The sequence below is a fragment of the Tinamus guttatus genome, unplaced genomic scaffold (assembly GCF_059628265.1).
Source record: "Tinamus guttatus ecotype Peru unplaced genomic scaffold, ASM5962826v1 Tinamus_guttatus_pri_ptg000374l, whole genome shotgun sequence".
NCBI classification, from domain to species: Eukaryota; Metazoa; Chordata; class Aves; order Tinamiformes; family Tinamidae; genus Tinamus; species Tinamus guttatus.
The window spans coordinates 236,210-260,782 of record NW_028288908.1 but is presented as its reverse complement, the minus strand read 5'-3'; the positions used below and the strand labels follow the sequence as shown (position 1 = coordinate 260,782).

The 24,573-nt window shown below is 47.2% G+C and overlaps 1 pseudogene across 1 annotated transcript in view; it reads right to left on the bottom strand.

Moving 5' to 3' along the window:
* Window positions 1-24,573, bottom strand: part of LOC104566650 (uncharacterized protein KIAA0825-like) — a 284,921-nt pseudogene that overhangs the window by 195,975 nt on the left and 64,373 nt on the right. The window contains exon 11 of the transcript XR_015913687.1: window positions 2,062-2,218. The product of XR_015913687.1 is annotated as an uncharacterized protein KIAA0825-like (transcript). The remainder of the gene's footprint in view (window positions 1-2,061; window positions 2,219-24,573) is intronic.

Genomic DNA, 24,573 nt, shown 5'->3' with positions numbered 1-24,573 from the left:
AAAGCTCTATTCTTTTTTTTTTTCCTCTTCTCTTTATTTTTAAGGAAAATAAAGAGCCACAATTTTCTGACTCATAATTTGGGCTTCTATTCACATGAAATTATTACGCAGTGCGGCACAGAGCTATCCAAACAAATTTTACACTACCCTTTCATTATTTAAGGCATCAAAAAAACAGAAACATGGACCTTCATACAGGCAGATCAAGTCTATCTCTTAGTAGTCAGACACTTCAAACATAACTGCAAGTTCTGAAAACTATTATTGAAAAATAATACTAAAAAGTACATTATGATGAAAGCATGTGACACATTATAACTTTTTGTAAGGATTTCAAAGCCAAGTTGAAGTAAAATGCTTGAGTCCTTCTGCAGAGTCTAGCTAGTCAGGATTTTATTTATTTATTTTTTTTTTGGCAAGACAGTTTTTTCCACTGAAAAATGTTCTGTTTTTAATGAAGCTCTAACTAGCTGCAGAAATTCAAGGAGACACACCTGGGATGCAGAAAGACAGGTTAAAGTCCCTCTTCAACCTAATTCTCTCTCAGCTTCCTACCTCCTGTTGGAGCTGCTCCACTTTGCATAAATAACTGAATGCTCAGAGGATTCCAGTCTGGAAGTGGACTCTCTAACACCTGATATGGGCATTCTATCCCCTTCAGCTAAGATATGATTCTATTTCTGACCCTAGAAGTAACAGAATGGATTTTTACAGTAATTTCTACAAAGCAGAACAGCTCCAATAAGAGAAAATGACAAAGCTCCATTCTCGAAAGCTAATGCTCCAGTAGATAGAGCAGGTACTTTGGTTGTGGGAGACAGATTCAATTACCTGGTCTAAACCAAGCAGAATAAAGATTTGAGCCTGGATATCCTGTCCTGTAGGTGAGTACCCTAACAGGGGGATTCTATGCTATTTTAGAAGGCTTCTTTCATCATCTTTTCCTCATTACTTTCTACTAAGAGCAAGCCTGAATAAGCTCTAGGTGAAAAGGTTTTAGTTTGAACTGTATTACAGTAATAATTTTCATTTCAATTCCTGTACCATTTAATTATTTAAGATAAAACTTGAAAAGATTCTGTGTTCTATTAGGTTGCCATCTCTGCATACATGCTTACATTGCTTCCAAATACAGATGGATAAAAGTTGCTCTTAAGCCTATACTTAGGGAACTAAACAGTTGATTTCATTTTCAAAAGCACAGTGCCAGTACTGAGGTGCTCTCCACTGCCTGCATGTAGACATAGCTGCCTAATTGGCTTTAGCTATCAATTTAAAAAAAAAAAACAATAATTGGCCTATGCCTACATTTGCATTTTATTATAGACATTTTGTATACTTGCAATAATCTTCACAGCACCTGCTTATGCACTCAAGGAATAGTAATTTAGTAATCAGAGCTAATAAGTTTGTTTTTTTTTTAAGCTGTGCAGATTTCTGTTATACAATTTAAGCAAGTCTGTGTTTATTTCAGTGTATATTATCAGAACAATTTGGGTAATTTAGGGCAATTTAGTACAGTCTTAAGAATAATGAGATAATTCTTTTACCTTGCCCAAATTCCATGTGCAGCAAACAACTCTGCTCAGCTAAAGTGCTTTCAAAATTATAGTAAACAAATTCAGATTTATCTAGATAAGGTTTTAATGTGGATGCATTTATTTCCTCAGCACAGATGTAGAGTTGGTTTGTTTGCTTTTTTTTTTTTTTTTTTAAATCGGGGGGGATTGGTTTCCCACATTTAATTTTGCTTCTGGTAACAATCAGATTCTCAGTAGCCTGGTGACTTTTTTCCTCCCACTGTTGTCAATCTCTGAAGATGTATCTGTGGTTTATGATCTAAGTCTAAATAAGTTTATGAGCCATACTACTGTTTAAGTACGTAAATAAAAATCTACATTGTTTCCTGTGAAAATGCAGAAAAGCCTAAGATGAATAGATTCTATTAGAATTCAATATTGGATTTCATATTGACTCTAAGAAGCATTATTCCCTCCTTGACTAACCCTTAGCTACCAGCAGATGCTCAGTAATTGCTCAGTAAAAAGGCTGTTACCCTACCTCATTGAGCTGGATGATGTTATAAATTTGCTTCAGGTACTCACTGCCACCTGGTTTGTGGCAGATATCCAGGACCATCATGTTTATTTTCTGCTCAGTGAATTCAAGTGCAGTACCTCCTCCCTCTAATGGTGCACCTTCTTCTGCAATTGTGGCGCTAGAAAAAATACAAATATTATATTTTAGTTCCAAAAATTGAAAAATAGTCAGTTAAAATTACATGTAATATTTGTAAATACAGGGCTTGCACAAAACAAATCTTGCTGTACATAGATCTTTTAATCCTTTATTTAAATATATAATAAAACAGTATGTTAAATAAAGGCATGTCAAAGTTCTTATAGAAATAAATTCTTCATATTATACCAACTTTAATTATTTTTGCATCTGAAAGATGAAAACAAAACATGCCTTACTCTAAAGACATACAACCAGCATTTTTTTTTAATTATTTTCTTTGATCTTTTGTACACTTTTCCTTGCCTGTTGGGGAACATATTAAAGACTAATTAATGTGTTAGAAAGGTAGCCATTACCCTAAGCATAGGTTAGAAATTTTATACTGAAATCTTTAAATCTTTTTCTTTTTCCTGCACTGGTATGGTGGTAACATTTCAAAGGAACACATTAGCCACTTGTAATACTTTTTGCCTTCCAACTCTGTATTTTTCCCTGTTTTCTTCCCAAAAAGTATGTGTCTAATTGCTACAAAGAAATCTGAAGGCAAAAGGTGCAAATGCCTTGAAAAATGTACACTCAAAACTCTGACTAGGCTTATAGTACTTTCCCTGCATAAAATTTAAGTCACAAACTCTGTACTAGTATTATAAATTGATAAAGTATTAAGGAAAAAAGTACTGAAACAAATTCTTCCCAATTCTTCCTGCAGCTGCAGCATAGATACAGGTTCGCATATGGATGCAGCCACATAAGCACGTGAATCATAGAATCGTTAAGGTTGGAAAGGACCTCTAGAGATCATCTAGTTCAACTCCCCTGCACACGCAGGGTCACTTAGAGCATGTGGTACATATGCGGAAAATCTTGCTGTCAAGAACTGCATGTCCAAAAGGAGACAGAGGAGTCCTAAAACTTTATTCGAATACAGGGACAGTCCACCGGGCATATCCCTGTGGGGTCTCTCCAATTGCTGGAGGATGCAGCCCCCCTTTTATCCTAATTTCCCCACCCAGGGACGCCCTCTCCTTTTCCCCCTTGGCCAAGGTACTCAAAAGCTACAGCCTTCCCGGCCTGCCTATATGTTCTGGATGGGCTCGGGATTCGACAATAATCAGCCAGAATGAGGTGACTACATCAAGCATTTATTCAGGTGAAAGCACATTAAAGCAGCAAAGTATGGATAACTACTCACGAGATGATACCTGCCGATCTGGGCCCGAACATCCTCTCAAGCTGGCAGATCAGAGAGAGAGAGTTGCTGACCGGCTGCCACGGAGATAGCGTAGGCCTCAAAGTCAGGAGTATCTTCTCCCTCTCCCCCCGCTCTCTCCTCACTGTCCACTTTTATGCCCGGTGCATCCTTGCACGTAGCGTCAGTACAACCCAGGAGGCAGCCCGGGGGGCAGACAAACTCCGCCTCTAGTTGCCCAACTCTCCCTCCCTGGGTGTGCAGGCGCGCATACCAGTCGGGGGTCCCAGCCCTCAATTCGAGGGTCCTGCCTTCCTCCTCTTCTTCCTCATTTCCGGGTGTTTGACCTCCAAAGCTAGTTTGGAGGACGTCTGCGGTTAAGTTGGCTAAAAGCCCAGCCGAGCGTCCGGCTTCAACAGGTTTCCAAGGGGGCTGCCTGTGAATCGGGCTGAGCAGCTGCATCCCTGCTCCTTATCACTCAGCCTGGGCAGGCAAACATCTTTCCCAAGGTCTGGCCTCTGCTTCTCACAGGAGATTTTTATGACTCTACAGATCACAGAAATTTCCATCTCCAATACATGCCACCCCGTGATCTGTAGAGATCATAAACAATCATAAGGATTCCCACCTCCTATACATACCACCCCGTGATCTGTAGAGGTCAATCTATTGTAGCCAAGCACCCGAACAGATAATGTTTTCATAGCAGTTCAACCATGCCTCGTGTCAGCATCACTATGCAAGGGAGACAGCATATGATAATATTGGAAATAATAGAAATAACAGCGCTAATAACAGTTTCTGTAACCATGGCCAACCCCACGTCCATCATCCGAATAGAGTCCAATCACCATCCATTCTCAGTTGATGAGTCAGGTCCTGTAACATCCGGGCCTGGGCATGCATAGACATGGTGTGATCGCTTAGAGTCACGCAGCACATGCCCCTGCCTTCTCACATCTGCGGTCATGCATAAGCAGAAGCATAGCCATTGCAGCAAGGTTGTGTGCCGAGCCAAGTCTACATCTACTAACAATGGCAAAGCTGTCGTTGTAGCACTGCAGGATTTTGCTAGCCAGCATCCTGGTCTGCGTAGCGTGGTTGGTGGTTGCACGGCAGTGATCCCTGGAGGATGACGTTCTTACATCTCTCTGTTTTTTTTTTTATTTTTTTTGGAAACCTGGTCCCTAAAATAGTAAGCCGCCCTACTGTGCAGGGCGGCATAAACAGTCCAACGGGCCTGCGTGCAGCAGAGTTAGCATAAGCAATTTTTCAGGCAAGTTCTGTGGTTCTGTGCACAAGTTAATTACGCTAACTGTCACTCATGCCAGAAGCAGGCCACTTGGCCTACATTCGCCTCCTAGATGGTCCTCAGAGAGAGAGATGGCCATCACTCACATCAAGGTCTGGCATGGCATGTGTCCCCACCGCTCAATGCCTAATGGGTTGCAGCCAACAGTGGAGCTCGAGGTTCTTCTTGGTGGCGAACACAGAGGCCAACCCAGTCTTACCCTTGACTATGGTAGGAGGTGCTTAGGCTTCAGTTGGTCATCAAGGTAGTCTCACTTGCCTCATGCAGTAGCAAGGCACTATTATGGCAGCACACTCACAGATTCTCATTAAACATGGGTAACACACACAAAATTACAGCCTCTAGTAAAAACTACATTGTGAGCACACGTATTAGAGTCATTAAACACAGTCTGATTATAACTTTCATTACTTAGCACATATTTACAAGTTGTTCTAGAACACACACATCCTTTCCCTACATAAGCTAATACAGTTTTACTATTACTCTGCAGATTGATCCCATAATGGCATCCGCCCTCTTCAGTATCAAAAGGAAACATTGCTCACTTTAAGGGCATCATCTTCGGGGGTAGGGGAGGGTAGAGCACAGATAGACCTTCTCAGCGGTGACATTCGCCATGGTCAGTACAAAGGTGATGACTGCATGGAGGCCCTGGTCATGGGTGAAGTTCACAGGTCTCCATCACGCTTGAAGCTGTCACTCTTTCTCTGTGGCCGCGTCCCACACGATTTTTTCAGGTCTCCGTGGGGAGGACTCCGTTGTCTCCGTCTCTCAATATACCTGCAACGACACTGCACCCACGTCTGGGTCTGGGTGCAACTAAGAACAAAGGACACATTATTTTGTTCAATTCTCAGTGCTTGCAGCACACCTAATGATCTCTGCATGGGGTCACTGGCCCCTCCATGCCCCTCTTACTGGACCTTGGCTGTCGCTTCATTCTTGTATTCTATACTGAAATTATGTCCCTAGTCTCTCTGCAAGGATACAAGTCAGAGTACAGCTCTCAATCCTCCTCCTCCCTCCGGAACATCTCGTCCACTTGTGGGGAAAGGCGGGGGAGGGGTGCGGAAAAGCAGGGGGGGAGGGTTTTGCCTTAATTTTCGAGAAGTCCTCCCCCGGGATCCCATTCAAGTATTCCCCTATGGTTTAATACCAACCCTTCCCTAGCAGGGAAGAGACTAGAGTTCGCTCCAGATTCATATGCTACAGTCAAGGTGGCTACCTCATGATTCACACGTTGTATCCCTCTCATCAGGGTAAGGGGTGTCCACTCTTTGGACAACCGTCTACTGTTGAGCACCCTGATTGATTGAATCACCTGAACCTTCCCTGGTTGCAGCACCCGAGCAGCTTCAAGAGTCTGGTGTATGGCTTGATGGCAGTCAGTCACAAGTTTTTCCTTGACAGGCTGGTCACTTAAACCCCAAACAGGGATTACTTCCTCCTTGCACTTTTCTGGGTTCCTGTGCACTACTGTGACCTCCGCTCCCGTGTCCACCAAGGCATGAACCGTTTGTCTATTTTGTTCTGAACAATAAATGGCACGTGTAACAAACGGTCGATGGTCTCGGTGAGCGATGTTACATTGGAACCCTTCGGACACTGGAGCTTGGCCATGCCCCTATTCTTGTTTTGGGCATCCAAGCCCCTCCTGAGGGGGAGAAACCATCTCCAGCTTCTCCTTCAGTCTGAATCTTAACACTGTCTGCTCTAAATCCTCCCACGGGTGCAACACTTTCGCATCCCAGGTAACAACGGCTGTTGCAGATAAAGCTCCAGACTTCCCAATTCTATAGCAATCTTCATAGCCTCTGCCTTAAGCATCTGGCATGCTTGTCTTATAGTTACCCAGGAGGAGCTGGATGAGGGCCAATCGCCGTCATTAGTGTGGCGGTAAGCAAGACCCTCGGCTACCACAGCAATAAGACTCTTGCCGCTTCCGTCCACTCTTCGCAGGGCGGACTGTACATACATATCATTAATTAACCCCAAAAACCTCGAGGCATCGACATTGTCAATTATCACCGAATCAGCCCCTTCTCCCATTAAGCTTACCATCCAGGACTGTGGTTTCTCCCCGGCTTGTTGTTTATATTTCGCTAGCAGATTCTTAATATCTTCGGGGGTGAAATCGGTTAGCTCATCCTGTCGCACCACTTGTCCTGCCCTTGGCAGCACAGCTTTCCTTCGTATTACCGGGGCAGCTCGCCTTTTTGGTTTGTCCTGCGATGGGCCCTTCTCCTCTGGTGCGGGGACTTCCTCGTCTGATTCCCAAATATCCCCATCCCAAGTTTCCAGGTCCCAGTCAGGGTCGGTGATAATAGTCCGCACCTGGCTCCCCTTCTGCCCCGGTTTTCTCCCTCGCCTGTTCTTTACCACTCGTATCACGTAATGTGTCGCCAAATTAGCACATTTCTCCTCCAGGAGCTCCCTCTGATCATTCACCTCCAGCAGAGCCTGCCTCTGCACCACCTGGGTGGCTCGGACTGCCTGTAATTGCTCTTGAAGAAGCTGATTCCTCTCCTGTTCCTCCTTTAACTGCCCCGCTAAAATCTTATATGCACACAGCAGAGCACCTCCCATCCGACTGGCATGTTGCAGTCGGACCGAGTTCTTAGTACGGTCAGTCTCCGCAAACTGACCCCAATACTGTAAAACTGCCATGGGGTCCTTCTCCGTCCATGGTTCTGGAGGTGCAGCCTCCCTGCAGTCGCCAGTGCTGCCTGCAGCTCTCACGAAAAAGAACCACCGCATGTCGCACACACAATAAAGACCACAAACACAAATGGCACAAACACGATTTCTATCAAGTGGCACGCCCTCACCTAGCCATGCACCCTACTACTGAGTTCCACTGTTTCAATAGCACAAACACTTTCTATCCAGTGGCATGACCCCATGTATCTATGCACTCCACTAGTGAGTTCCATTGTTCAATTGCCGAATCCCATCCTCGTCGCCAATTATGTTCCGGATGGGCTCAGGATTCGGCAATAATCACGCCAGAACGAGGTGACTACATCCAGCATTTATTCAGGTGAAAGCACATTAAAGAAGCAAAGTATGGATAACTACTCACGAGGTGATACCTGCCGATCTGGGCCCGAACATCCTCTCAAGCTGGCAGATCAGAGAGAAAGAGTTGCTGACCGGCTCCCACGGAGATAGCGTAGGCCTCAAAGTCAGGAGTATCTTCTCCCTCTCCCCCCGCTGTCTCTGCACTGTCCACTTTTATGCCCGGTGCATCCTTGTACGTAGCGTCAGTACGACCCAGGAGGCAGACCGGGAGGCGGACAAACTCCGCCTCTAGTTGCCCAACTCTCCCTCCCTGGGTGCGCAGGCGCGCATACCAGTCAGGGGTCCCAGCCCTCTCTTCGAGGGTCCTGCCTTTGTTGCTGGCCGCTGTCTCCGGTCTCAGCTCGTAGCTGTCTCCGGGCTCCAGCAACAAAACGTGTTCACCCAGAGGTTGGGCTCTCCGGGGCCATCCTACCCCGCTAGGGGACAAACCACGTAACACCAATATGGTTGAAGTGGAGTGCCGTTTATTGTTTACTGCTCACTACAGTTATACTCCTTTCGAATGCGGAAGCTTGCTCTGCCACCAATCAGCAACAATGCCACCCCCACATGGCTAGGTACTGATTCTTCAAAGTAAGAGAGCTGACTCGCCTTAATTTCTGTTAACCCTTTGCTTTCCGTAACATCGCGAGATCTTCCGAGCGCCAGGCCCTAAGCCTAAGTTTGGCCAAGTCAGCTTATGTCAAGCACGAAGCCATATTGCTATATCTACATATCCGACCACATGCCTTCCTCCTCTTCTCTTCATTTCCGGGTGTTTTGGTCTCCAAAGCTAGCTTGGAGGACGTCTGTGGTTAATTTGGCTACAAGCCCAGCCGAGCGGCCAGCTTCAACAGGTTTCCAGGGGGGCTGCCTGTGAACCGGGCTGAGCAGCTGCATCCCTGCTCCTTATCGCTCAGCCTAGGCAGGCAAACATCTTCTTTCTCAAGATCTGGCCTTTGCTTCTCACAGGAGATTTTTATGACTCTACAGATCACAGAAATTTCCATCTCCAATACAATATACCGAACTCCCTGCCTCCCTCCATCTGTTCTCACCTGAGGTCACCCAACTCCTTTGTCCCCCTTGCTGAAGAATATGGGGGAATTCCCTTATTTCCCTTATTTGTAAAGGCTCCCCAACTCTTGTCAGATGGCTCTTTTGTCCCACTCACTCATGGCTCTGCTCGGTCTCTCCCCTCCCTTTCTCCTGCTCTTCAGCCAGACTGTGGGGAAATCCCCTTATTGGTGAATACACAAACTTGAGCATTCCGCTCAATGAGAAGTCCAGGTTTCTGGAGTCCTGGAAATCTTAACTCTGGTATGATGAGTCCATCCATGCTCAGCTGTCTTGATTGATGTTTCTGTGGTTAGAAATACCTGCTAAGGTCCATGCCACTTTGCTAGCAGTGGTGCTTCTTTACATTCTTTCACAGAATCATAGAATGTTTAAGGTTGGAAGGGACCTCTAGAGGTCATCTAGTCCAACCCCCCTGCACATGCAGGGTCGCCTAGAGCACAGGGCACAGGACTGCATCCAAGCAGGTTTGGAAGATCTCCAGGGAAAGAGACTCCACAACCTCTCTGGGCAGCCTGTTCCAGTGCTCTGTCACCCTCACTGTTAAGAATTTTTTCCTTAAGTTCCTGTGGAACTTTTGGTGCTTCAGTTTGTGGCCATTACCTCTAGTTCTGTTGGTGGCCACCAGTGAAAAGAGGCCGGCACCATCCTCTTCACTGCCTCCCTTGAGGTACTTATAGGCACTGATCAGGTCCCCTCTCAGCCTTCTCTTCTCCAGGCTGAACAGGCCCAGCTCCCTCAGTCTCTCCTCATAGGGCAGGTGTTCCAGGTCCCTGATCATCCTTGTAGTCTTGTAGTCCTGTGCTGGACTCTCTCCAGCAGCTCCACATCCCTCTTGTACTGTGGGGCCCAGAACTGGACACAGTACTCCAGATGCGGCCTCACCAGGGCTGAGTAGAGGGGCAGGATCACCTCCCTCAACCTGCTGGAGACACTCTTCTTAATGCACCCCAGGATCCCATTGGCCTTCTTGGCCACGAGGGCACACTGCTGCCTCATGGTCAACTTGTTGTCCACCATGACGCCCAGGATCTTCTCTGCAGGGCTGCTCTCCAGAAGGTCAGTCCCCAGCCTGTACTGGTGTCGGGGGTTATTCCTCCCCAGGTGCAGGACCTTGCACTTGGCCTTGTTGAATTGCATGAGGTTTTTCACCGCCCAGTTGTCCAGTCTGTCCAGGTCCCTCTGGATGGCAGTGCAGCCCTCTGGGGTATCGGCTACTCCTCCCAGTTTTGTGTCATCAGCAAACTTGCTGAGGGAGCACTCTGTGCCTTCATCCAGGTCATTGATGAATAAATTGAACAGGACTGGACTGAGGACTGACCCCTGGGGGATCCCGCTAGCTACAGGCCTCCAACTAGACTCTGCACCGCTGATCACCACCGTCTGAGCTCTGCCCTCCAGCCAGTTCCCAATCCACCTCACTGTGCACTCATCTATCCCACACTTCTGGAGCTTGCCCAGGAAGATGTTGTGAGGGACGGTGTCAAAAGCCTTGGTGAAGTCGAGATAGACGAGATCCACCACTCTCCCCTCATCTATCCAGCCGGTTATTTCATCATAGAAGGCTATCACGTTAGTCAGGCAAGATTTCCCCTTGGTGAATCCATGCCGACTACTCTTGAGCACCTTCTTGTCCTCCATGTGCCCGGAGACAACGGCCAGTATGAGCCGTTCCATCACTTTTTCGGGGACGGAGGTGAGGCTCACTGGCCTGTAGTTGCCTGGGTCCTCCTTCTTGCCTTTTTTGAAGACTGGCGTGACATTGGCCTTCTTCCAGTCTTCCGGCACCTCCCCCATTCTCCAGGATCTTTCAAAGATGATGGAGAGCAGCTTAGCTATGACCTCTGTCAGCTCACGCAGCACTCTGGGGTGCATCCCATCAGGGCCCACGTATTTGTGGGTATCAAGGTTCCTTAGGTGCTCTCTGACCCAATCTTCCTCTATCCAGGGCAAGTCTTCCTCTCTCCAGGCTTCTTCTCTTGTCCCTAGGGCCTGGGACTCTAAAGGATTGCCCTTGGTAAACACCGAAGCAAAGAAGGCATTCAGCAACTCTGCTTTTTCTGTGTTATTCGTAACCAGGCTGCCCATCCCTGCTGCCCTCAGGGAGCGCGAGCGACCAGGAGCGCGGTGAACAGAGCAGGCAAACAGAGCGTGGCGTGTCAGGCACGGCATGGCGCGGCAGTTAGCGCGGCAGTTTGCGCAGGCAGGAGGTGCAGGCAGGGGTCAGGGATTCTCCTCCCAGGTGTGGAAAAGAATCCTCTCCAAAGACTCTTCCAGCAGCGGGAGATCAGGTAAAGCCATGGTCTCCACTCGGCAGAGAGCTTCCACCAGGAAGACTGTGGCAACACAGACTGAACCACCATAGAAACATGCAGCGGTCCAGGTTTCTGGCTGTGGGGAATGCCTGAGCCTCTCCATGTTACCGGGGAGTGGCAAAAACACAGCCTGCCTTAGGTGTGAGCAGGTGGACGACCTGCTCAGCCTCATGATGGAGCTAGAGGAGGAGGTAGAAAGGCTGAGGGCCATCAGGGAATGTGAAAAAGAAATGCCGCTTGAAAACTAACCAGCTCTCTTGGGCCCCCCTTCCATCTAGAGCTCTAGCCCATGGGATTCTTCCAAGGAGGCCTCTGAAGAGGCTCAAGTTGGCCATTTGACCAAGACCCAATCCCCTGGTTGGATATCATGGACTGCAAAATCCAAGGGGAGGGTCTGTGCGAGCTGGGCTTCCTGTCGGAGAGACTTCACAAGAGAAAGTATTCTGGCCACATATTGCTTTAAATATATATCACTTATCTCCACCTCCTTGCCAGGTTGGGTGTTAGCAGGATAGGGAATCCCAAACATTATTTCAAAGGGGGACAGCTGAATGTCTCCCCTAAGTTTTGCTCTTATTCTTGCTCGAGCTAGTGGTAGAAGTCGTGTCCACGGCATATTAGTTTCTAACACCAATTTTAAAAGATGCTTTTTAATGTTCCCATTCATCCTTTCCACTCTACCAGAACTCTGAGGGTGCAAAGGGGCATGCAAGTCCCATTGAATCCCCAGGGCAGTCATGACACCTTGAAGGACCTTTTCTGTAAAACGAGTGCCTCTGAATCTATTGCCTCTACCAACCCATATCTTAGAATTATTTGTTCTAAGAACACCTTAATTGCAGATCCGATACTGCTTTTAGAGACTACCTGGCCTGGTTGCTTTAAAGTAATTTGAAGAGATTCCATGTCTAATTTTCCATATTTTCCTGGAACTGCCCACAATTCTGAGTTCACTTCAGCCTAACTTTATCAGACACTTTGCACAAAGTTACAGTTATAGAATCATAGAATCATAGAGTGCTTAAGGTTGGAAGGGACCTCTAGAGGTCATCTAGTCCAAACCCCCTGCACACGCAGGGTCACCTAGAGCACAGGGCACAGGACTGCATCCAAGCGGGTTTTGAAGATCTCCAGAGAAGGAGACTCCACAACCTCTCTGGGCAGCCTGTTCCAGTGCTCTGTCACCCTCACTGTTAAGAAATTTTTCCTTAAGTTCCTGTGGAACTTTTGGTGCTTCAGGTTGTGGCCATTACCTCTAGTTCTGTCAGTGGCCACCACTGAAAAGAGACCAGCACCATCCTCTTCACTGCCTCCCTTGAGGTACTTATAGGCACTGATCAGGTCCCCTCTCAGCCTTCTCTTCTCCAGGCTGAACAGGCCCAGTTCCCTCAGCCTCTCCTCGTAGGGCAGATGTTCCAGGCCCCTGATCATCCTTGTGGCCCTGCGCTGGACTCTCTCCAGCAGCTCCACATCCCTCTTGTACTGTGGAGCCCAGAACTGGACACAATACTCCAGATGCGGCCTCACCAGGGCTGAATAGAGGGGCAGGATCACCTCCCTCGACCTGCTGGAGACGCTCTTCTTAATGCACCCCAGGATCCCATTGGCCTTCTTGGCCACAAGAGCACACTGCTGCCTCATGGTCCACTTGTCATCCACCATGACACCCAGGTCTTACTCCGCAGAGCTGCTCTCCAGAAGGTCAGTCCCCAGCCTGTACTGGTGTCTGGGGTTATTCCTTCCCAGCTGCAGAACCTTGCACTTGACCTTGTTGAATTATACCAGGTTTTTCACCGCCCAGTTTTCCAGTCTGTCCAGGTCCCTCTGGATGGCAGCGCAGCCCTCTGGGGTATCAGCTACTCCTCCCAGTTTGGTATCATCAGCAAACTTGCTGAGGGAGCACTCTGTGCCTTCATCCAGGTCATTGATGAATAAATTGAACAGGACTGGACCAAGGACTGACCCCTGGGGGACCCCGCTAGCTACAGGCCTCCAACTAGACTCTGCACCGCTGATCACCACCCTCTGAGCTCTGCCCTCCAGCCAGTTCCCAATCCACCTCACTGTGCACTCATCTATCCCACACTTCCGGAGCTTGCCCATTTGTGCTAACTTCTTTATCATCCCCCACAATATCAATTGATATTCCCAATCTAGCCATCAACTCCAACCCCTCAGCAGATTGCAATCACAATTTGGGACAAGAAGATAATCATGCATCTCAAATTTATTATCCACATCCACTAATAGGGCTGGATAAGACACACTTGCTTGTCTTTTCCACTTACCCCTTTGATAACCAAGGAGCCTTTTGACAATTGCCCTCCTTTTGGCATAAAGTTCAAAGTGGATCGAGAGGCCCCTGTGTCTATCCAGAAACACACTTCCTCTTGGTCCTGAACCGCCCTACATGTTATCAAGGGCTCCCGCATAGTGGGTCCCTGCTATAATGAGAGCCCCCGACACCCCTAACAATCCATTTAAAACTCAATCGGTGAATTTCCTTTTCCTGAGAATCTACTGGCCTCTGTGGGCATTCCCTCCTCCCATGTCCTTCCTCTCTCTTGAGGGCAGGCTAAACTGCATTTTGGCCTGCCTGTGTGTGCTCGTTCTCCCATAATTGGCAAGCTTTTTGCAAGATTATCCTCCCTGGGATCCGGAAAGGATTCCTAAAAGAACATCCCAAAGACCAACAAATCCCAAAGACCAACAAAGACCAAGAGGTGGTGAAAGACCAACAAATTACGCTATGTCTTCTACAATCATTATTAGATTAATTTAAAATCTACAAAATAAACATTCTGAATAAAAAACAAGATTTTCATTGTTTAGAGGTCTAAAATGAACTATTTTAGTGCAGTCAGCTGAAAGTTGCAGTTTACTGTTGAAAACATGCCATGATTACAAAACGAGTTCTTCTGAAAGTTGCTGTTGACCTGAAGGCTCACTTAAATGCCACACAACTGCTGGACATTAAAGATGATATTGCTTCCACATGCAGCTTTAGAACTTCCTACAGAGCAAAGTTATAAAATATAAACTATAATTTTGTTCTTTGCTGAATGGAAGTAAATGATACTATGTCATTATGGGATATTTTACCAAAAGCTCCCAAAGAAATCGATCTTTAGAATTAAAGCGTGTTTGAGGTTGATCTTTCAATACCACATAGAGGTACGAGCTGAATTTCTCAAACTTCTTCGAGGCTGACATTGAAAAAGTTGAGGCCCTCAGACAAAGCGGTGTATCAGTGTCAGCACCCAAACTGTATCCTTCCCTGTCGGTCATTGTGCAGGTGAAGCAGATGATTGGATTCAGTCACTGCTATGATTAATGAGTTCCTCTCTGGATTTGGGACTGCTTATCAATCATATCATTAGGAAGAATGTGCCCTGAAAGAGGCAGACCTCAGCCAAGGAATAACTGCATTCATCTTAATCTGTATATGCACCCAGCCAGCCAAGTCAGGGTCACCACGATGAAAAACAATAATCTTCAACGCGACAAATTACTTTGCAAAGACAGACATTTTGGGGCATTGTGTTCTGCAGAATCTAACTTGACTGTTTACAGCTCTGGTGTTACTATAAAATGAAGGTTATTTTAAGGAACGGTAATTTTTTCAGGTGGTACACAAGACAAACTGTACACAAACTGCCAGTAAGCCTAAACCTTCTGCTACAGATTTGGGGAGGTGGGTGGAGGGGGCATAAAAATTTCCCTAAAGACAAAGCAGAATTTATATGCCATAAATGGCACCTACATGCTGGTTGGACCTTTTATGTAATTAACTGTCTCAATAACAATAATCTAACATAAGAACACTCAAGACTTGCTTTTAAAAGTCTGGTGCACTTCAAAGACGTCTTCCACAATTGCATGTGTACACTTCTCTGTGTTTGTGTACATGTCACATATTGCATTGCATTTTATGGGTTTCATTTTCTTACATACATGCTGCATGTATGAATGTGCATATATTTATCTGCACGATCCTTCAATTTTGGAAAGGCTATAATAGAATGTAATAGACTGTGGGGGAACAAGGAACATATATTATCTGCAGTAAACAAGGAACTGAAACTAGCAGCTGTACGAATATAGAATACGAAGTTGCGAAGCTTATGCCTGATAAGCACAACAAACTGCTTCTGTGCTGTCAGCAAGGCATGATCACTAAGTAGAGCAGGCTTTTAGCTCATGCATCCTCCTTATATGAGTGATGTATGCTGATGCTCTAATAAACGTCTTCTGGCTCACTGCCTTGAGACCCCACTCCTCAATAGACTACATAGAAAGTAATTTCTCATCGATTTCAAACAAACTAGGTAAACACCACAAGTCTCTCCTTGAAAGATCTATTTTTATTTCAGTGATTATGCGAGCCTTTACCTAGTTTAATTGATATCTACATTTCACAGCTTTACTATATTAGTTTTATAATTCTTGTTATATCATTTTACCTCTGCATTGTATATCTTAGCTATTAATTAATTCAACTTTTGTTTTTTCCCCCCAGAAATTGACTATATTTGGATATAAAATGGAAAAAGTAACATTTATGCTAGACCTCTATTGCAAAAATCCCATCTAAAGTCAGGGGGATTTAGTTTCATAATCACATCATAAATAGTAAGTTGGGGAATAAGTAATGCATTCTTAAGTTCCTTAGACATAAAATTACAAGACTCAGTCAAAAAAAGAGAGTTCTCACTTTGGTTGGCACTGCACACACATTATATTGCAGTTATAGATGAAAGAGTAATTTCCTGCAGTTTGGTACCTGATGTGGAAAATGTATTATAGCATTTTTTAAAAAAAGTTAAAAAAACAGAGTAGTATATTAAAATTCAAATGACCACTTCAGTTGAGGTACAAATACTAGAGCTTTAGTGTTTTTAAAGAGTTTATCCCAGTACTTTTCTTAAACTGCATTTTTGTATTTAAAAATACCTATTCTCCTCTCAATAACATTACAAATAGTATGACGGCAGCATTCTATTAAGAATCAATCTACACATTATTATGGTGGCTTTTTATTCTATTTAAACTTTCAGTGCCTGTCATCTGGCTTCAATCTTTTAATCACTGGATTAGAGCTTGTAAATTAGTATTAAATTGAAATGAAAAGATTACAAAGGTCAATGTTAATGAGCATTTGTGTGACACTATTACCGCTTATTGCTATTGCTATTAGCTAGCTTCTCACAGAAACAGGATACTGTACCTCAGAGCACTGCATGAAAGTGTATTTGTTGATATCTGTGATTCATATCTAGAATCACTGTATTGTTTAATTACACAGGCAATTACTGTCAAGATATTAATGACTGTGACTTTCAAGAATACTCATGAATCAGCCAAAAGGCCGGCCAACCTGGTTAGGAGGGCTTTAAACTAGACAAGAAGAGGGAAGGGGAGTGTCACACAGACACGGCAAGCAGTACCGCGCATCCTAGGTCAGATAGAGTCCAGCGGGAGTATGCTAGTGGGGAAGTGAGGATAGGAAATGATCACGGAGGGTCCTCTTTCACCCCTCCTGGGAAACCTGTGGGCTCGGTTGCTTCCCTGAAATGCCTGTACACCAATGCGCGAAGCATGGGGAATAAGCAGGACGAACTGGAGATCTGTGTGCAGTCCCAGCGTCATGATCTCATTGGAATCACAGAGACGTGGTGGGATAGCTCGCACGACTGGAGCGCTGCCATGGAAGGCTATGTGCTCTTTAGGAAGGACAGGCTGGGAAGGCGAGGTGGTGGAGTTGCTCTTTATGTGAGAGAGCAACTGGAATGCATGGAGCTCAACCTGGGAGTGGAGGATGAGCGAGTTGAGAGCTTGTGGGTAAGGATTAGAGGGCAGGCTAATGTGGGAGACACTGTGGTGGGTGTCTGCTACAGGCCACCTGACCAGGACGAGGAGGTTGATGAGGCCTTCCATAGTCAGCTGGATATTGCCTCACAGTCACAGGCCCTGGTTCTCATGGGGGACTTCAACTACCCCGACATCAACTGGGAGGACAACACAGCCAGGCACAAACAGTGCTGGAGGTTCCTGCAGAGCGTCGACGATAACTTTTTGACACAGGTTGTGGAGGAGCCGACGAGGTAAGATGGGCTACTGGACCTCGTGCTATCAAATAGGGAGGGACTTGTAGGAGATGTGAAGGTGGGGGATAGCCTCGGCTGCAGTGACCATGAGTTGGTGGAGTTCAGGATTCAACGAGGAGGAGGCAGGGCTGTAAGTAGCCTTGCGACGATGGACTTCAGGAGGGCCAACTTCAGCCTCTTCAGAGACCTCCTCGGAAGAATCCCATGGGCTAGAGCTCTAGAAGGAAGGGGGGCCCAAGAGAGCTGGTTAGTTTTCAAGCAGCACTTCCTCCACGCCCAGCAACAGTGCATCCCTGTGTGTAAGAAGTCAGGCAGAGGGGGCAGGAGACCTGCGTGGATGAGATGGGAGCTTGTGGCAATGCTCAAGCAGAAGGCGACGGTATACAGAATGTGGAAAATGTGGAAAAAAGGACAGGCCCCCTGGGAGAAATACAGGAACGTAGTCAGGGAATGCAGAGATGCGACAAGGAAAGCTAAGGCGCGGTTGGAACGCAATCTGGCAAGGGACGTTAAAAACAACAAGAAAAACTTCTTCAAATGTATTAACAGCAAAAGGAAGATCAGGGAAAACGTGGGTCCGCTGGCGGACGAGATGGGCAGCCTGGTTACGAATAACACAGAAAAAGCAGAGTTGCTGAATGCCTTCTTTGCTTCGGTGTTTACCAAGGGCAGCCCTTCAGAGTCCCAGGCCCTAGGGACAAGAGAAGAAGCCTGGAGAGAGGAAGACTCGCCCTGGGTAGAGGAAGATTGGGTCAGAGAGCACCTAAGGAACCTCGATACCCACAAATCCATGGGCCCTGATGGGATGCACCCCAGAGTGCTGCGTGAGCTGGCGGATGTCATAGCTAAGCCACTCTCCATCATCTTTGAAAGATCCTGGAGAACGGGGGAGGTGCCGGAAGACTGGAAGAAGGCCAATGTCACGCCAGTCTTCAAAAAAGGCAAGAAGGAGGACCCAGGCAACTACAGGCCAGTGAGCCTCACCTCCGTCCCCGGAAAAGTGATGGAACGGCTCATACTGGCCGTTGTCTCCAGGCACATGGAGGACAAGAAGGTGCTCAAGAGTAGTCAGCATGGATTCACCAAGGGGAAATCTTGCTTGACTAACCTGATAGCCTTCTATGATGGAATGACCAGCTGGATAGATGAGGGGAGAGTGGTGGATCTCGTCTATCTCGACTTCACCAAGGCTTTTGACACCGTCCCTCACAACATCCTCCTGGGCAAGCTCCGGAAGTGTGGGATAGATGAGTGCACAGTGAGGTGGATTAGGAACTGGCTGGATGGCAGGGCCCAGAGAGTGGTGATCAGCGGTGCAGAGTCTAGTTGGAGGCCTGTAGCTAGCGGGGTCCCCCAGGGGTCAGTCCTTGGTCCAGTCCTGTTCAATTTATTCATCAATGACCTGGATGAAGGCACAGAGTGCTCCCTCAGCAAGTTTGCTGATGACACGAAACTGGGAGGAGTAGCCGATACCCCAGAGGGCTGCGCTGCCATCCAGAGGGACCTGGACAGACTGGACAACTGGGTGGTGAAAAACCTGGTATAATTCAACAAGGCCAAGTGCAAGGTTCTGCACCTGGGGAGGAATAACCCCAGACACCAGTACAGGCTGGGGACTGACCTTCTGGAGAGCAGTTCTGCGGAGTAAGACCTGGGTGTCATGGTGGATGACAAGTGGACCATGAGGCAGCAGTGTGCTCTTGTGGCCAAGAAGGCCAATGGGATCCTGGGGTGCATTAAGGAGAGCGTCTCCAGCAGGTTGAGGGAGGTGATCCTGCCCCTCTACTCAGCCCTGGTGAGGCCGCATCTGGAGTACTGTGTCCAGTTCTGGGCTCCACAGTATAAGAGGGATGTGGAGCTGCTGGAGAGAGTCCAGCGCAGGGCCACAAGGATGATCAGGGGCCTGGAACATCTGTCCTATGAGGAGAGGCTGAGGGAACTGGGCCTGTTCAGCCTGGAGAAGAGAAGGCTGAGAGGGGACCTGATCAGTGCCTATAAGTACCTCAAGGGAGGCAGTGAAGAGGATGGTGCTGGTCTCTTTTCAGTGGTGGCCACTGACAGAACTAGAGGTAATGGCCACAACCTGAAGCACCAAAAGTTCCACAGGAACTTAAGGAAAAATTTCTTAACAGTGAGGGTGACAGAGCACTGGAACAGGCTGCCCAGAGAGGTTGTGGAGTCTCCTTCTCTGGAGATCTTCAAAACCCGCTTGGATGCAGTCCTGTGCCCTGTGCTCTAGGTGACCCTGCGTGTGCAGGGGGGTTGGACTAGATGATCTCTAGAGGTCCCTTCCAACCTTAAGCATTCTATGGTTCTATGATCTTACTTTCCATAATCAACAACTTAATTCACTAAGTCACATAACTCCAATAAATTTAATATTAGGAAGAAATAGTATTTTTGTAGAAATATATGTATGGTAAACAAATTCACAATAAAAAACAGGACCATGTACACATTTACATGCATGCAACTCCCTGAAAAAACATTATAGCTGGATGTCAAATATATGAGGTTGATATTTCCTCACAAAGACACAGCAGGGCACTCGCCTTGTCCTCTTCTGATATGTCCTACTTGCCCTCAGGGTATGTTATGTTTCAAAACGAAGTATGCTTACTTTTTAATCACAAATGAACATGGAAAGCCTGTTATATTTCCCCTCAATTTAATTTCCGTAGCAAATATCATTTGGAAATATATTAGTACCTTTGTATAGGAGGTGGACATTTTTATGATCTGTAGGGTCATAAAAATCTCCTGTGGGAGACCTTGAGACAGAAGGTGCTTGCCCACCTGGACTGAGCGATAAAGAGCACGGAGGCGGCTGCTCAGCCAGGTTCACAGCCGACCTCCTCCAAAACCAAATGTTGAAGGCGAAAGCGATGAAGGTTGCGGTGGAATACAGCAGTCCAGAATTATATTTGCGACAACCTCTGTTACCTAGAATGCGAAATAAGTTGTTGGAGGGATGCCCAGGAGCATGGCACCCCTATCTAATTCCAGTTCTGATGACAGAACAAGAAACCCTTTTGAGAATGTAACTGAAAAATTACAGCGAATGGGGGACTTACCGGGATTGGAGTTAGACCAGCCTAAACCCAAATCACCAAATGGGCAAAGAAGGGAAAATGCCGCAGGGCCAGGACTCGGGGAGCGGGCTCGATTATTTCGGCTACTGTTACAGAAGGGCATTGACAGACAGGAAATTGATGGGAAACCAACAGAAGTATTATGCCAACTAGCACCCCAATATAATGTCCGTGCGGTCCAGGCTGTGAAGCAGCGCTCAGGAATAATGTCTAAGGCTGAAAGATCACAAGTGTTGTACCTGTGGGAGGATGTAGAGTGGGCAGTGTTACGATTCAGATCAGGGGAGGGACTGCCACCAGTTTTTCCCCCTCAGGAGGGGCTTGGACGCCCGAAACTAGAATACGGGCGTGGCCAAGCTCCAGTGTCCGAAGGGTTCCAATGTAACATCGCTCGCCGAGGCGATTGACCGTTCGTTACACATGCCATTCATTGGTCAGATCAAAACAAACATGGTTCGTGCCTTGGTGGACATGGGAGCAGAGGTCACAGTAGTGCACGGGAACCCAGAAAAACGCAAGGGGGAAGTAATCCCTGTTTGGGGTTTGGGTGACCAGCCTGTCAAGGGAAAACTTGTGACTGACTGCCATCAAGCTATACACCTGACTCTTGAAGCTGCTGGGGTGCTGCGACCAGGGAAGGTCCAGGTGATCCTATCAATCAGGGTGCTCAACAGTAGAGGGTTGACCAAAGAGTGGATGTCCGTTACCCTGATGAGAGGGATACCCCGTGTGAATCGTGCGGTAGCCACCTCGACTGTAGCATATGAATCTGGAGCGAACTCTAGTCTCTTCCCTGCGAGGGAAGGGTTGGTATTAAACCGTAGAGGAATACTTGAATGGGACCCCGTGTCAGGGATTGCAGCTGGTCTGTGAAATCCCTGGCTCCCTTAGCAGAGAATGTTAACCTTGAGAAGATTAGAATGTAGGGAGTTCACACCAAGACAGCAGACAGTTGTTAACAAGTTTAAGGAGGTTTGGCCACGGAGCAGAAACTGGCCAAGCTAAGAATCATCCAATCATAAATCTGTTACTAGCTACTGTCCTTTGTAGCCCTCACCAATAAGCAGCAGCCACGACGAGGAGAGCTGGGTATAAATAATGTACCTAAAAAACAATAAAGCGTAGTTTGCGTTGCATCTACCCCAGTTGTTTGTGTTTTTGGCCGCCACGACTGCGACAACTGGTGACCCCAGCGTGATAATAAGAAGTGGACCGCCTGGCGACTGGCGGTGGTGGCGGAGCCCGACGGAACTTGAGAGCAGCAGGGAAGCTGCGTGGTCCGGACCTGTGATTTGACTCCTTGTGAAGGTGAGCCGCCGGGAACGGGATTGACACCTCTTGAAGGTGCGAGTGGGACTGTCACCTCTTGAAGGTGCGAACGGGACTGACACCTCTTGAAGGTGCAAGCGGGACTGACACCTCTCGAAGGTGTGCTGCAGAGAGTGGAAATACACAGATATGGGGCAAAACGTGACAAAGCAGGAAGCCCTAGTTTTATCTACATGGAAGACCTTACTTGCTCAGAGAGGTATTAAAGTTACTGACTATGAGTTACGCCGCCTGTTGCTCTGGTGCCGAGGACAGGGGTTTGAAGCCACTTCAGCTGTTGCATTTAGTGTGAGCGCTTGGCAGAAGGTCGGTGATAAGCTGTGGGATGCCCTTTCTAGAGGCTCTAAAGAGGTAGAGGGTTTACCTACTACTTGGCGACTGCTGCAGGACACTTTGGAGGATTGGGCAGCGGAGCACAACCAGGAGAGCATTCCTGTGATGCTGGAAAGTACCCCTCTATTGGGGGAAGACAGAGAGGACCAGGAGAAGCATCCTTCTCCTATAGAGTCTGTTACGGAGCAAATGGATGCTTTGCAGTGCTCCATGGGCGCCTCTGGGTCGTTGAAACATGAAACCAACTTGAGTCGTAAGTACCCCTCGCCTGATGAGCTGGTTAAGTTGCGGCGACGGGGGGAAGTCTCCCAGTGAGTTTTTGCCCCCCCTCTATAAGACACCTGCGCAACAGTTGGCCGAGTGGAACGCTTTAAATAAACCTGTGCTTCCCTCTGCTCCTCCTGAAGAGGGGGAGAAAGAAAATGATGAAGAAATCCGCAGTAAAAAACATTTCCCACCCCCCCTCCCCCAAGACTCCTCGGATGAGGAGGAGGAGGAGGCGGTTTCTGCTGTTCGTCCTTCTGTGAAAGAGACTATAGGGAGTTGTCAGTGTCGGAGCTTGAGATTAGCAGCTGAACCCTGGACTCTCCTCCCCGTCACGGTGACTGTGTTGCCGTGGCAGCCTGGCAAATTCTGGGATCAGGTTAGAAAAAAGGCAGCCGAAATGGGGCAATGGGATTTGTTAGATAAGATCGGTTACCCCTCAGAGGCCTCCACTCAAGTTGTCGGCTGTGGTTTGGAAGCTTTTCCTGTGTTTAAGGCGGCCCCCAACTCTGGAAGAAGGGATGAACATAGCACGATTGCCTGGAAAGTAGTGCAAGACCTGCAGACATGTACATCAAAATATGGTATTAACTCTTCAGAGGTAATGCGGCTGATCCGAATTATTAATGCAGATCTTTTAGCCCCGTATGATATAACCCATCTTGCTCAGATTCTGTTCCAGCCTGTAGCGTATCAAGTGTTTATGGAACACTGGAGGAGATTAGCTGAGCGGGCTGCACTAGATAACATGCGATTGCCGCAAGGAGATCCACGGCAGGGAGTTGGCGTTGACGCTTTGATGGGAACAGGCCTTTTTGCTAACCCTGATCTTCAGGCTCAATGGGACCCTAGTATTCTTGCACAGGCACAACGTTTAGGTATGTCAGCTCTGACACGAACTATGGAGCTGGCCTCGCCCCGTCCTAGATATACAACAATCAAGCAAGGGGTTAAAGAGCCATTCTTACAATTTGTTGAACGGATTGCTACATCATTAGAAAAACAAGTAGAGGATGATGATTTGAGAGAGAGACTGTGCACTCAGCTAGCTAAAGATAATGCTAACGAAGATTGTCAGAAAATAATTGAAGCAATGCCAGGGAATCCAACTATTCCTGATATGGTAACAGCTTGCTCAAGAGTGGGAACAATAACACATAAAATGACTGCTCTAGCTGCAGCTCTTTGTCCCAATCCCAAGTGCTTTGGGTGCGGTCAGGAGGGGCATATCAAGGCTGCTTGCTCGTTTCAGAGTGCAGCTGCTAAGCGAAAAGGCAAAGCGGCAAGGCATTTTGCCAAGCCTGTGGACAATACTTGTAATTGATGTGGTAAGATAGGGCATTTTGCCAGACATTGTCGATCTAAATTCCATATTAATGGCTATTCTTTGACGGGAAACGAGGAAGCAAGCGCGAGGAGGCGCGCGGGGACACAAGTACCTCACACAGCGATTCCATCCATGAGAGCACCTCTGACAGCTTATCCCTCTGCAACCATCTCACAGGGAAAACCCGTGGATCAGCAGGCATGGATGTATCCACCGCCGACACAGTAACTCTGTCAACTACGGATATTGTTAAAGTGCCTCTGGATGCAAAGGGGCCTATAGGTCAAGGACTCAGTGCATTATTAATTGGACGGTCTAGCAGTATTTTAAGTGGATTAGTTGTTCATGTAGGTGTTATTGATTCGGATTATACTGGGCAAATTTGTGCTAGGATGTCTACTCCCTATCCCCCAGTAACCATTCCTAAAGGTACCCGTGTTGCTCAACTTGTGCCTTTTTTGAGTTGTGTTCCTCACACAGAACTTAAGGAACGACGAGAAGGAGGCTTCGGTTCTACAGGTCCACCTCAAGTTTTCTGGTCGCAAACTGTATCAGCGCAGAGGCCACAAATGACGTGTACCGTCTCCAACAAAGGCTATTCACCATCAGCGTTGAAGATTACGGGTTTGTTGGGCACTGGGGCTGATGTAACTATTATCTCTCAACATTCCTGGCCGTCGTCTTGGCCCATTGTGAACACTGGGATGGGTGTAGTAGGGCTGGGGGGATCCACTCAAGGGGGCATGTCTCTCGTACCTGTGCTGATCACCAATCCTGAAGGGCAAATAGCAACGATCAAACCATACATAACCTCTGCACCCCTGAACTTGTGGGGAAGAGATTGTTTAGGACAATGGGGCGTTAGGATTACGACGGATTTTTGACGGGGACCACTGTGTTGCAGGGTGTTCGTCGACCCACACT